This window comes from Thalassophryne amazonica, chromosome 19 (genome assembly GCF_902500255.1).
Source record: "Thalassophryne amazonica chromosome 19, fThaAma1.1, whole genome shotgun sequence".
In the NCBI taxonomy this organism is placed as follows: domain Eukaryota; kingdom Metazoa; phylum Chordata; class Actinopteri; order Batrachoidiformes; family Batrachoididae; genus Thalassophryne; species Thalassophryne amazonica.
This window is the reverse complement of record NC_047121.1, coordinates 53308318-53319588: the sequence shown is the minus strand read 5'-3', so window position 1 is coordinate 53319588 and position 11271 is coordinate 53308318.

The window sequence follows — 11271 nt, the reverse complement described above, 5'->3', positions numbered from 1 at the left end:
CACTAGAAGTCTTTCAGAAAGCGCTGTAACTAGGTTTAAGGATATGATTCCTTCTTTATGTTCTCTAATGCCATATACCAACACAGTGCAGAGTAGCTACCTAAACTCTGTAAGGGAGATAGAGTATCTCGTCAATAGTTTTACATCCTCATTGAAGACAACTTTGGATGCTGTAGCTCCTCTGAAAAAGAGAGCTTTAAATCAGAAGTGCCTGACTCCGTGGTATAACTCACAAACTCGCAGCTTAAAGCAGATAACCCGTAAGTTGGAGAGGAAATGGCGTCTCACTAATTTAGAAGATCTTCACTTAGCCTGGAAAAAGAGTCTGTTGCTCTATAAAAAAGCCCTCCGTAAAGCTAGGACATCTTTCTACTCATCACTAATTGAAGAAAATAAGAACAACCCCAGGTTTCTTTTCAGCACTGTAGCCAGGCTGACAAAGAGTCAGAGCTCTATTGAGCTGAGTATTCCATTAACTTTAACTAGTAATGACTTCATGACTTTCTTTGCTAATAAAATTTTAACTATTAGAGAAAAAATTACTCATAACCATCCCAAAGACGTATCGTTATCTTTGGCTGCTTTCAGTGATGCCGGTATTTGGTTAGACTCTTTCTCTCCGATTGTTCTGTCTGAGTTATTTTCATTAGTTACTTCATCCAAACCATCAACATGTTTATTAGACCCCATTCCTACCAGGCTGCTCAAGGAAGCCCTACCATTATTTAATGCTTCGATCTTAAATATGATCAATCTATCTTTGTTAGTTGGCTATGTACCACAGGCTTTTAAGGTGGCAGTAATTAAACCATTACTTAAAAAGCCATCACTTGACCCAGCTATCTTAGCTAATTATAGGCCAATCTCCAACCTTCCTTTTCTCTCAAAAATTCTTGAAAGGGTAGTTGTAAAACAGCTAACTGATCATCTGCAGAGGAATGGTCTATTTGAAGAGTTTCAGTCAGGTTTTAGAATTCATCATAGTACAGAAACAGCATTAGTGAAGGTTACAAATGATCTTCTTATGGCCTCGGACAGTGGACTCGTCTCTGTGCTTGTTCTGTTGGACCTCAGTGCTGCTTTTGATACTGTTGACCATAAAATTTTATTACAGAGATTAGAGCATGCCATAGGTATTAAAGGCACTGCGCTGCGGTGGTTTGAATCATATTTGTCTAATAGATTACAATTTGTTCATGTAAATGGGGAATCTTCTTCACAGACTAAAGTTAATTATGGAGTTCCACAAGGTTCTGTGCTAGGACCAATTTTATTCACTTTATACATGCTTCCCTTAGGCAGTATTATTAGACGGCATTGCTTAAATTTTCATTGTTACGCAGATGATACCCAGCTTTATCTATCCATGAAGCCAGAGGACACACACCAATTAGCTAAACTGCAGGATTGTCTTACAGACATAAAGACATGGATGACCTCTAATTTCCTGCTTTTAAACTCAGATAAAACTGAAGTTATTGTACTTGGCCCCACAAATCTTAGAAACATGGTGTCTAACCAGATCCTTACTCTGGATGGCATTACCCTGACCTCTAGTAATACTGTGAGAAATCTTGGAGTCATTTTTGATCAGGATATGTCATTCAAAGCGCATATTAAACAAATATGTAGGACTGCTTTTTTGCATTTACGCAATATCTCTAAAATCAGAAAGGTCTTGTCTCAGAGTGATGCTGAAAAACTAATTCATGCATTTATTTCCTCTAGGCTGGACTATTGTAATTCATTATTATCAGGTTGTCCTAAAAGTTCCCTAAAAAGCCTTCAGTTAATTCAAAATGCTGCAGCTAGAGTACTGACGGGGACTAGAAGGAGAGAGCATATCTCACCCATATTGGCCTCTCTTCATTGGCTTCCTGTTAATTCTAGAATAGAATTTAAAATTCTTCTTCTTACTTATAAGGTTTTGAATAATCAGGTCCCATCTTATCTTAGGGACCTCGTAGTACCATATCACCCCAATAGAGCGCTTCGCTCTCAGACTGCAGGCTTACTTGTAGTTCCTAGGGTTTGTAAGAGTAGAATGGGAGGCAGAGCCTTCAGCTTTCAGGCTCCTCTCCTGTGGAACCAGCTCCCAATTCAGATCAGGGAGACAGACACCCTCTCTACTTTTAAGATTAGGCTTAAAACTTTCCTTTTTGCTAAAGCTTATAGTTAGGGCTGGATCAGGTGACCCTGAACCATCCCTTAGTTATGCTGCTATAGACGTAGACTGCTGGGGGGTTCCCATGATGCACTGTTTCTTTCTCTTTTTGCTCTGTATGCACCACTCTGCATTTAATCATTAGTGATCGATCTCTGCTCCCCTCCACAGCATGTCTTTTTCCTGGTTCTCTCCCTCAGCCCCAACCAGTCCCAGCAGAAGACTGCCCCTCCCTGAGCCTGGTTCTGCTGGAGGTTTCTTCCTGTTAAAAGGGAGTTTTTCCTTCCCACTGTAGCCAAGTGCTTGCTCACAGGGGGTCGTTTTGACCGTTGGGGTTTTACATAATTATTGTATGGCCTTGCCTTACAATATAAAGCGCCTTGGGGCAACTGTTTGTTGTGATTTGGCGCTATATAAATAAAATTGATTTTTATATAGCGCCAAATCACAACAAACAGTTGCCCCAAGGCACCTTATATTGTAAGGCAAGGCCATACAATAATTACGGAAAAACCCCAATGGTCAAAACGACCCCCTGTGAGCAAGCACTTGGCAACAGTGGGAAGGAAAAACTCCCTTTTAACAGGAAGAAACCTCCAACAGAACCAGGCTCAGGGAGGGGCAGTCTTCTGCTGGGACTGGTTGGGGCTGAGGGAGAGAACCAGGAAAAAGACATGCTGTGGACTGGAGCAGAGATCAATCACTAATGATTAAATGCAGAGTGGTGCATACAGAGCAAAAAGAGAAAGAAACAGTGCATCATGGGAACCCCCCAGCAGTCTAAGTCTATAGCAGCATAACTAAGGGATGGTTCAGGGTCACCTGATCCAGCCCTAACTATAAGCTTTAGCAAAAAGGAACATTTTAAGCCTAATCTTAAAAGTAGAGAGGGTGTCTGTCTCCCTGATCTGAATTGGGAGCTGGTTCCACAGGAGAGGAGCCTGAAAGCTGAAGGCTCTGCCTCCCATTCTACTCTTACAAACCCTAGGAACTACAAGTAAGCCTTCAGTCTGAGAGCGAAGCGCTCTTTTGGGGTGATATGGTACTATGAGGTCCCTAAGATAAGATGGGACCTGATTATTCAAAACCTTATAAGTAAGAAGAAGAATTTTAAATTCTATTCTAGAATTAACAGGAAGCCAATGAAGAGAGGCCAATATGGGTGAGATATGCTGTCTCCTTCTAGTCCCTGTTAGCACTCTAGCTGCAGCATTTTGAATTAACTGAAGGCTTTTCAGGGAACTTTTAGGACAACCTGATAATAATGAATTACAATAGTCCAGCCTAGAGGAAATAAATGCATGAATTAGTTTTTCGGCATCGCTCTGAGACAAGACCTTTCTAATTTTACAGATATTGCGCAAATGCAAAAAAGCAGTCCTACATATTTGTTTAATATGCGTATTGAATGACATATCCTGATCAAAAATGACTCCAAGATTTCTCACAGTATTACTAGAGGTCAGGGTAATGCCATCCAGAGTAAGGATCTGGTTAGACACCATGTTTCTAAGATTTGTGGGGCCATGTACAATAACTTCAGTTTTATCTGAGTTTAAAAGCAGGAAATTAGAGGTCATCCATGTCTTTATGTCTGTAAGACAATCCTGTAGTTTAGCTAATTGGTGTGTGTCCTCTGGCTTCATGGATAGATAAAACTGGGTATCATCTGCGTAACAATGAAAATTTAAGCAATGCTGTCTAATAATACTGCCTAAGGGAAACATGTATAAAGTGAATAAAATTGGTCCTACCACAGAACCTTGTGGAACTCCATAATTAACCTTAGTCTGTGAAGAAGATTCCCCATTTACATGAACAAATTGTAATCTATTAGATAAATATGATTCAAACCACCGCAGCGCAGTGCCTTTAATACCTATGGCATGCTCTAATGTCTGTAATAAAATTTTATGGTCAACAGTATCAAAAGCAGCACTGAGGTCTAACAGAACAAGCACAGAGATGAGTCCACTGTCTGAGGCCATAAGAAGATCATTTGTAACCTTCACTAATGCTGTTTCTGTACTATGATGAATTCTAAAACCTGACTGAAACTCTTCAAATAGGCCATTCCTCTGCAGATGATCAGTTAGCTGTTTTACAACTACCCTATCAAGAATTTTGAGAGAAAAGGAAGGTTGGAGATTGGCCTATAATTAGCTAAGATAGCTGGGTCAAGTGATGGCTTTTTAAGTAATGGTTTAATTACTGCCACCTTAAAAGCCTGTGGTACATAGCCAACTAATAAAGATAGCTTGATCATATTTAAGATCGAAGCATTAATTAATGGTAGGGCTTCCTTGAGCAGCCTGGTAGGAATGGGGTCTATTAGACATGTTGATGGTTTGGAGGAAGTAACTAATGAAAATAACTCAGAACAATCGGAGAGAAAGAGTCTAACCAAATACCGGCATCACTGAAAGCAGCCAAAGATAACGATACGTCTTTGGGATGGTTATGAGTAATTTTTTCTCTAATAGTTAAAATTTTATTAGCAAAGAAAGTCATGAAGTCATTACTAGTTAAAGTTAAAGGAATACTCGGCTCAATAGAGCTCTGACTCTTTGTCAGCCTGGCTACAGTGCTGAAAAGAAACCTGGGGTTGTTCTTATTTTCTTCAATTAGTGATGAGTAGTAAAATGTCCTAGCTTTACGGAGGGCTTTTTTATAAAGCAACAGACTCTTTTTCCAGGCTAAGTGAAGATCTTCTAAATTAGTGAGACGCCATTTCCTCTCCAACTTACGGGTTATCTGCTTTAAGCTGCGAGTTTGAGAGTTATACCACAGAGTCAGGCACTTCTGATTTAAAGCGCTCTTTTTCAGAGGAGCTACAGCATCCAAAGTTGTCTTCAATGAGGATGTAAAACTATTGATGAGATACTCTATCTCACTTACAGAGTTTAGGTAGCTACTCTGCACTGTGTTGGTATATGGCATTAGAGAACATAATGAAGGAATCATATCCTTAAAATATATGTACTCAATGTAACTCCACATTTCAAAGTATTTCAGACTGAGTATCAGGATCTTTCTAGTGAGCCTTATTGTGCTGTATTTTGCATATTGAAATTAGAGGTCTGCATTTGGGACCCAATCCAAAACTAGACCAGTAAAAGTCGGATTCATCATGAATTAAATACAGACTCAACTCAAAAGGCTTCCGGAGGTTATTGGACGTGACCAGAAATAACGTACTTTCAAGAGGATATTCTGCATTGACGCATTAGTCGTATGTGTCCAAAAATGTGTCATAAAAAGGAAAAAACATGTCAAGTCACATCTGTCTCAGAGTTGCATGTTTTTGAAGCAGTGCTACCCCTTCATACAGGAAAAAACTAAATGAATTTAATCAGTGCATTTTGTATTTAGAACACAAACACCACTATAGTGAGCAGAAGCCAACAGTCTAATTAAAGTTATTGTATGACAGACAAACAAGTCAAACGTAAACTGCTTGTTATCACTGCTGAAAAAAAAAAATCAAAGCAGAGCTAAGTGTGTGCACAGTTACCTCGCTAAGTGTAAATAAAAGTGCAAACAAGTAAAGTGCCTAGTAGTATGAAAATTATTCACTCTTTATTCAAAAGTGTGTAAAGGTTATTCCGTCTTTATGCAAGAATGCAGTCTTTCAGTTTGAGAGCATGATTTATTAATTTTATCATTCTCTAACACCCACCACATCCTCCTCATTTAGAGCTGCTGCTGCTTCTTGTTTTACGGTGGTTAGCATCCAGTTTAATCTTGCATTACCACCACCTTCTAGTCTATTCAGGTCAGGAAACAGGAGCAGCTTGTCACACATATAGACAGTGCCATCTTATGGCTGTAGACGATAATGTGCTGTATTTTTAACATATAAGTTGCTTTGAAATATAAGCCATAGGATCAGCAAAACAACTTAATGACTTATAGTCAGAAAAATACCTTAAAAATGGTGGGAATTTGATCCGACTCAACATGTGGTCAACACGAAAAGAAAGTGTAATCAGCGTTGGTATGTAGCCAAAATTTAAGTAGTGGGTTAAAGGAACTCTAGGTTTTGCGTGCTTATATTTCTTACTGTATTTTTAGCAGTTTGTGCTCACGTTTGTGCAACAACAACCCCCTGCTGTTAAAATTAATATGTGTACATAGTAGAGTAGGGTTTCTGTGTTTTAAAAATAAAAACACACTTTTTTCTTTTTTAATTCTGAAATTTAGAAAAAATATCCTGGTCACGATTGATTATTTCCACTCTGTCTTTTAAATGGTGAATGATGGGGCTTGGATATACGGGGGATTTTCTCCACCCTAAATACTGTTAAAATAAAACAATCAGAGCTGAAATAATTATTCAGTTAAGCAACTGAGGGGAAAAAAAAAAACAATTTTGTGATGAAGTCATTTATTCTGTGTTTTGAAAAGCCTATATTCATTTGCTCTGTAAAACACAGTGACTGAATGAATGAATACATAAGTGAGTCTCTCCACCCCAAATTTAACACAGTAACTCAAAAAATTATAAATGCAAACATCAGTGATAAATGCAAACAAATTTATCCAATGCTGATAAACCTTAGATGAGTCAGATCAGTCTTAAAAAAAAAGTTTTGCTTCTGTAAAGTAGAGCTGCTAAATGCTGCCACCTGTTGGATATCTCTGGTGCTTCCCAGCACGCAGTGACTGGGAAGGAGAGTTGGATATTTGCAGGATAGGTGACTTGCAGAAGCAGGGCTGGTGACCCCTGACATACATGACAGAAATTAGGAGCAGGTGTGGTTTTAAGTTGTATATAGCTTGAAATGAGTTTGGGTGTCATTCATTTATTCATTTTCTACCACTTATCTGTCCAGGCTATGGTGGCAGCAGACCAAGCAGCTCATCCCACACTTCTCTCCTGGGATCCTGAGGCATTCCCAGGCCAGCTGGAAAATATAATCCCTCCAGTGTGTCCTGGTTCTTCCCCGGACCTCTTCCCAGTTGATTGTGCCTGGAAGACCTTCCTAGGGAGACCAGTGTCAGTTCCTTTCATTTCCAAAGCCTAGGTCAGATAGTTACCAGAGCCTAGCTCTGCTTTACGAGTACTTGTAAGTCAGTATTTAAGGAAACATACAGTTTTCTCAGATTCCAGTTTCTCAAATGTCAGAATTTGGCATTTTCATCTGTTTTCTAAAATAGTAAATTAAGTTTTGTGCTGTTGGTTGGACAAAACATTTAAATTTGACACATTATTTTCTTATGTACTTCATTCATTCGTCTAAAAACTATCCTACAGATAAGTCAGCAATGGACTATCTAGTAGTTACAGCCCTACAGCCCTGGGCCTGTCTAGATTAGATTTTTCCATCAAAATAAAGCTGTGAGCCAGTTTTGAGTCTATAAGGTGCTGAAGTGTGAGAGAAAAGCTTCAAATCACATTATTTTTCTGAAGAAATCATTGAGAATAAACAAAACCTTGTTTGCCGCACCTTGAAGAAACCAGACCAACATGTCTAACAGGCACTCTGAGATTCTTCTGGTACGTCATCGCTTTACAAACATCCACAAGACGGAAAGTCTGGAAAATCCTGAATGCATCAGGAAAGCTGTGCGTCATCATGATTCACAACAAATTTTGAAAGCTAATTGTCTGGTAGGAAACAACAAACTGTGATGGTTAGTGTGTGTAAAGTAGGAGATTACAAATGTCGGTTCAGATACTGTAATATTAAGGAAGTCCAAGTTGTTGTTTTTTTTGTTGTTTTAGTCTCATTACAGGATTACTCAAAAGAATTCACCAGGTATGGTTGCTAGAGGTAGAACCTATTATACTTTATAGACGATCCATCCATCCATACCGGCTTACGCCAGTTAAGGGTCACGGGGGGCTGGAGCCCATCCCAGCAGTCACAGGGCATGAGGAGGGGTTCACCCTAGACAGGGTGCCAGTCCTGTATAGTAGCAGGGCTTTATGGAAGATACCTGTGTATCTATAGTAAATTATTTTTTTCATTTCATTTAACCTTTATTTTACCAGGGAAGTCCCATTGAGATTAAAAACCTCTTTTTCAAGGGAGCCCTGGCCAAGATGCAGCAATAAAAATACAGCTACAGTATAAAATAAATTAATAAATTAATTTTGTTGAACATTGTAAAATAGGACCTTTTTTTATTATTAGTCTTTCCCTCAGAATTGTACATCTTGACATACTTTTTAATCTCATTACAGGATTACACACAGAATTCACCATTTATGGTTATATGAGGTAGAACTCATATTTTACTGATGAACCACATGTAAATTACTTTGTTGAACATCGGAAAACAGGACTTTTTTTTATTATTATTATTAGTCTTTCACTCAGAATTGTACATCTTGACATACTTTTTAATCTCATTACAGGATTACACACAGAATTCACCATTTATGGTTATATGAGGTAGAACTCATATTTTACTGATGAATCACATGTAAATTATTTTGTTGAACACTAGAAAACAGGAGTTTTTTTTATTATTATTAGTCTTTCACTCAGAATTGTACATCTTGACATACTTTGCTCGCATTATTGACACAAATACATTTTGATGCAGAAAATGATCCATTCTTCAGTGTCGTCTTCCATGAAATAATTTCAGGTTTATAATATTTTTGGCTAAATTAGACCCTGGATGACTCTATAGCTGCTCCCAGTCTTATTTTCTAAAAGTGCTAAATGTTAAAATTAGACTGGAAGTACTTTTAAAAAGTTGAAAAATTCTTGTCATTTTCCTGCAGTACTCGTTTCTTTGGTGGTGTTCCTTCTTCCTCGTGGTGCTAATAATACATTGGAACAGTAGATGGTCCAAGTGTGGCGTCATTAAATTGTTTACTCGGGTGATTATAGTAAAGAATCTGAAAGAAGCTTCTGCATATTCCACAAGCATCATGGATTTCAGGTTTCTTTCCATTCAAAGACGAAATGGAATCACACACACACACACGACATTCAATATATATAAGTTTATATATATAATATATTTACAGTGTATATATAAAAAAACAGTATTCAAATGCTCTGTGCAGAAAATACTTTTCAACCTGATAATTCCACTGTGACCCAAAAAGTGGTGTCTGTTTTTTTTCCACACTTCTCTGCGTCTCCTTCTCTGCTGCTGCTTGTGTTGTTCCAGCTCTGCCACCAGAATTAAACAGCAGCATTCCTCTGGCCTTATTTAAATCAACAATTATGCAGGATGAGGAGAGGCTGTGTACAAGCGTGTCCAAACACAGGCAGTCTATGTACAGTGTGGCTGTGCAGCATGAAGAGACCCAGCATGCCCCCAGCGGCCTCACACACACAGAAATATACCGCTGATCAATGCTCTGTGTGTCTGCTTTCTTCTACTTATCACATTAGAGGATAACTCTAAGGTCATTCATTTAACAGAAACTGCGCCACACAGAAACTCTTTCTGGATACCTGAACTCAGCCCCCCCCCCCCCCAAAAAGCTAGCTTTCAGTATTGAAGATTATCTTTTCGATGGCCACATGAGGCTGTAACTGAAATCACTGTTGGCATATCTTTGCTATCACTCAAGTATAACTAAATGCTCATACAAAAGATACATATATATAAAATAAATATTGTGCAAAGGGGGTCCAAGTGACACTGAAAAAAGATAAAAAAAATAAAGAAGCACAAGAGGACGGTGACCGTAAAAAGTGGCCCTGTCACATCTGGCAGATACTTGACCCACAACATCCTGAACTACACCAATCCAGTGTATGAGTTCAGTACTTTAATGTAATCTTAGGGTTGTGTAACACTTTAAGGTAGTGACAGTCAGATGAAAGCCCGAAGATAATTTTTGATGTGTTTCTCCAAACCTGTCTGCAGCGGCCCCTAGTGGGCTTGAGAATATGTAGTACATCTTTCAACAGTCCAAGAAGGATTCCACTTTTGTCGGGTGAAGAGTCTTACTGTCATCACTGGAGGATTTAACTGGATTATGGATTAAACCAGTTTCATAAAAGCTTTTAAAATATACAAATCTAAGGGAGCACAGCGACGCCACATTTCAAAGTATCAGGTAAAGACTTTTAAATGGCCACACAAGTAAATTAAGGCTCATTTATGATCATTAAAAACTGACATGGCTCCAGGCTGAGCCTTCTTTCTGCACTCTCTACATTTTATCCATATTTGTGTCTGTTTCCTAAAAGTTTACAGATGAGCAAAACTGAGCAATACTATTGGTAATGATTGGGGGGGGCAAAGTTCACGCAAGATGTAATCCTAACACAATAGGAAACAAAGAAGGTCATTAACTATGGCAAATATTTGGCGGCACAGACCGCGGTCTGTGCTTTTATCTCTTACAGTAGAAATATTATGACTTCCTTGACTGTCACCGTGTTTGATGTCTGCAGTGCCATACCATCAGTGCCAACGTAAAAAACATAAGGACGTATTCGGGCAGTGATGTTTTCACCATAGGCACAGATTTCCGTACATAAATGGAGCCTTAATGAGGTTTGGCTCCCAGACATCGTCCCAGTCTACATGCCAGATTTGAGCAGATCTGTTAAAATAGTGTTAACATATCTTGCTAAAATTCATAAATGCATTTTTAAGCAGAGATGAAGACAATCGCAGGAGTGTACACCTTTTGCAGAACTGCTAGGAAAAAAAATGATAGGTCGTGTTTTTGGAGTATAAATCTCACCTTTAATTTGAGATTTTTGTGCGTTGTGACATACTTTTAATATTAAAGTTTATTTTGTCTTGTGATTTGATTCCTGGGAAAGCCCTGTATAAATAATAATTATTATTAATAATAATGAACGCATGATTTGTTGGAATATAAGTCGCAGGACCTCCCACACAAGTAAAAAAAAACAAATACCATGACTTATACTCTGGAAAATACAGTATACAGACTGTATTATAGGGTGGTTCAAAAAAATAAAAGTTGGAAATTCATTACTCTCACCCCTTCATTTTATGATGCTTTGGGAAAAAAGAAAGCCTGCCAAATATTTTTGTCATACATTAATATTTAGAGGTAGCACATCATAGCTGAAGGTTGTAAATATATCAATTATCGCTGCCCGAGTGCCCGTGCAATAGGTTATCCATTATCCAGTATCTAATCACATCAC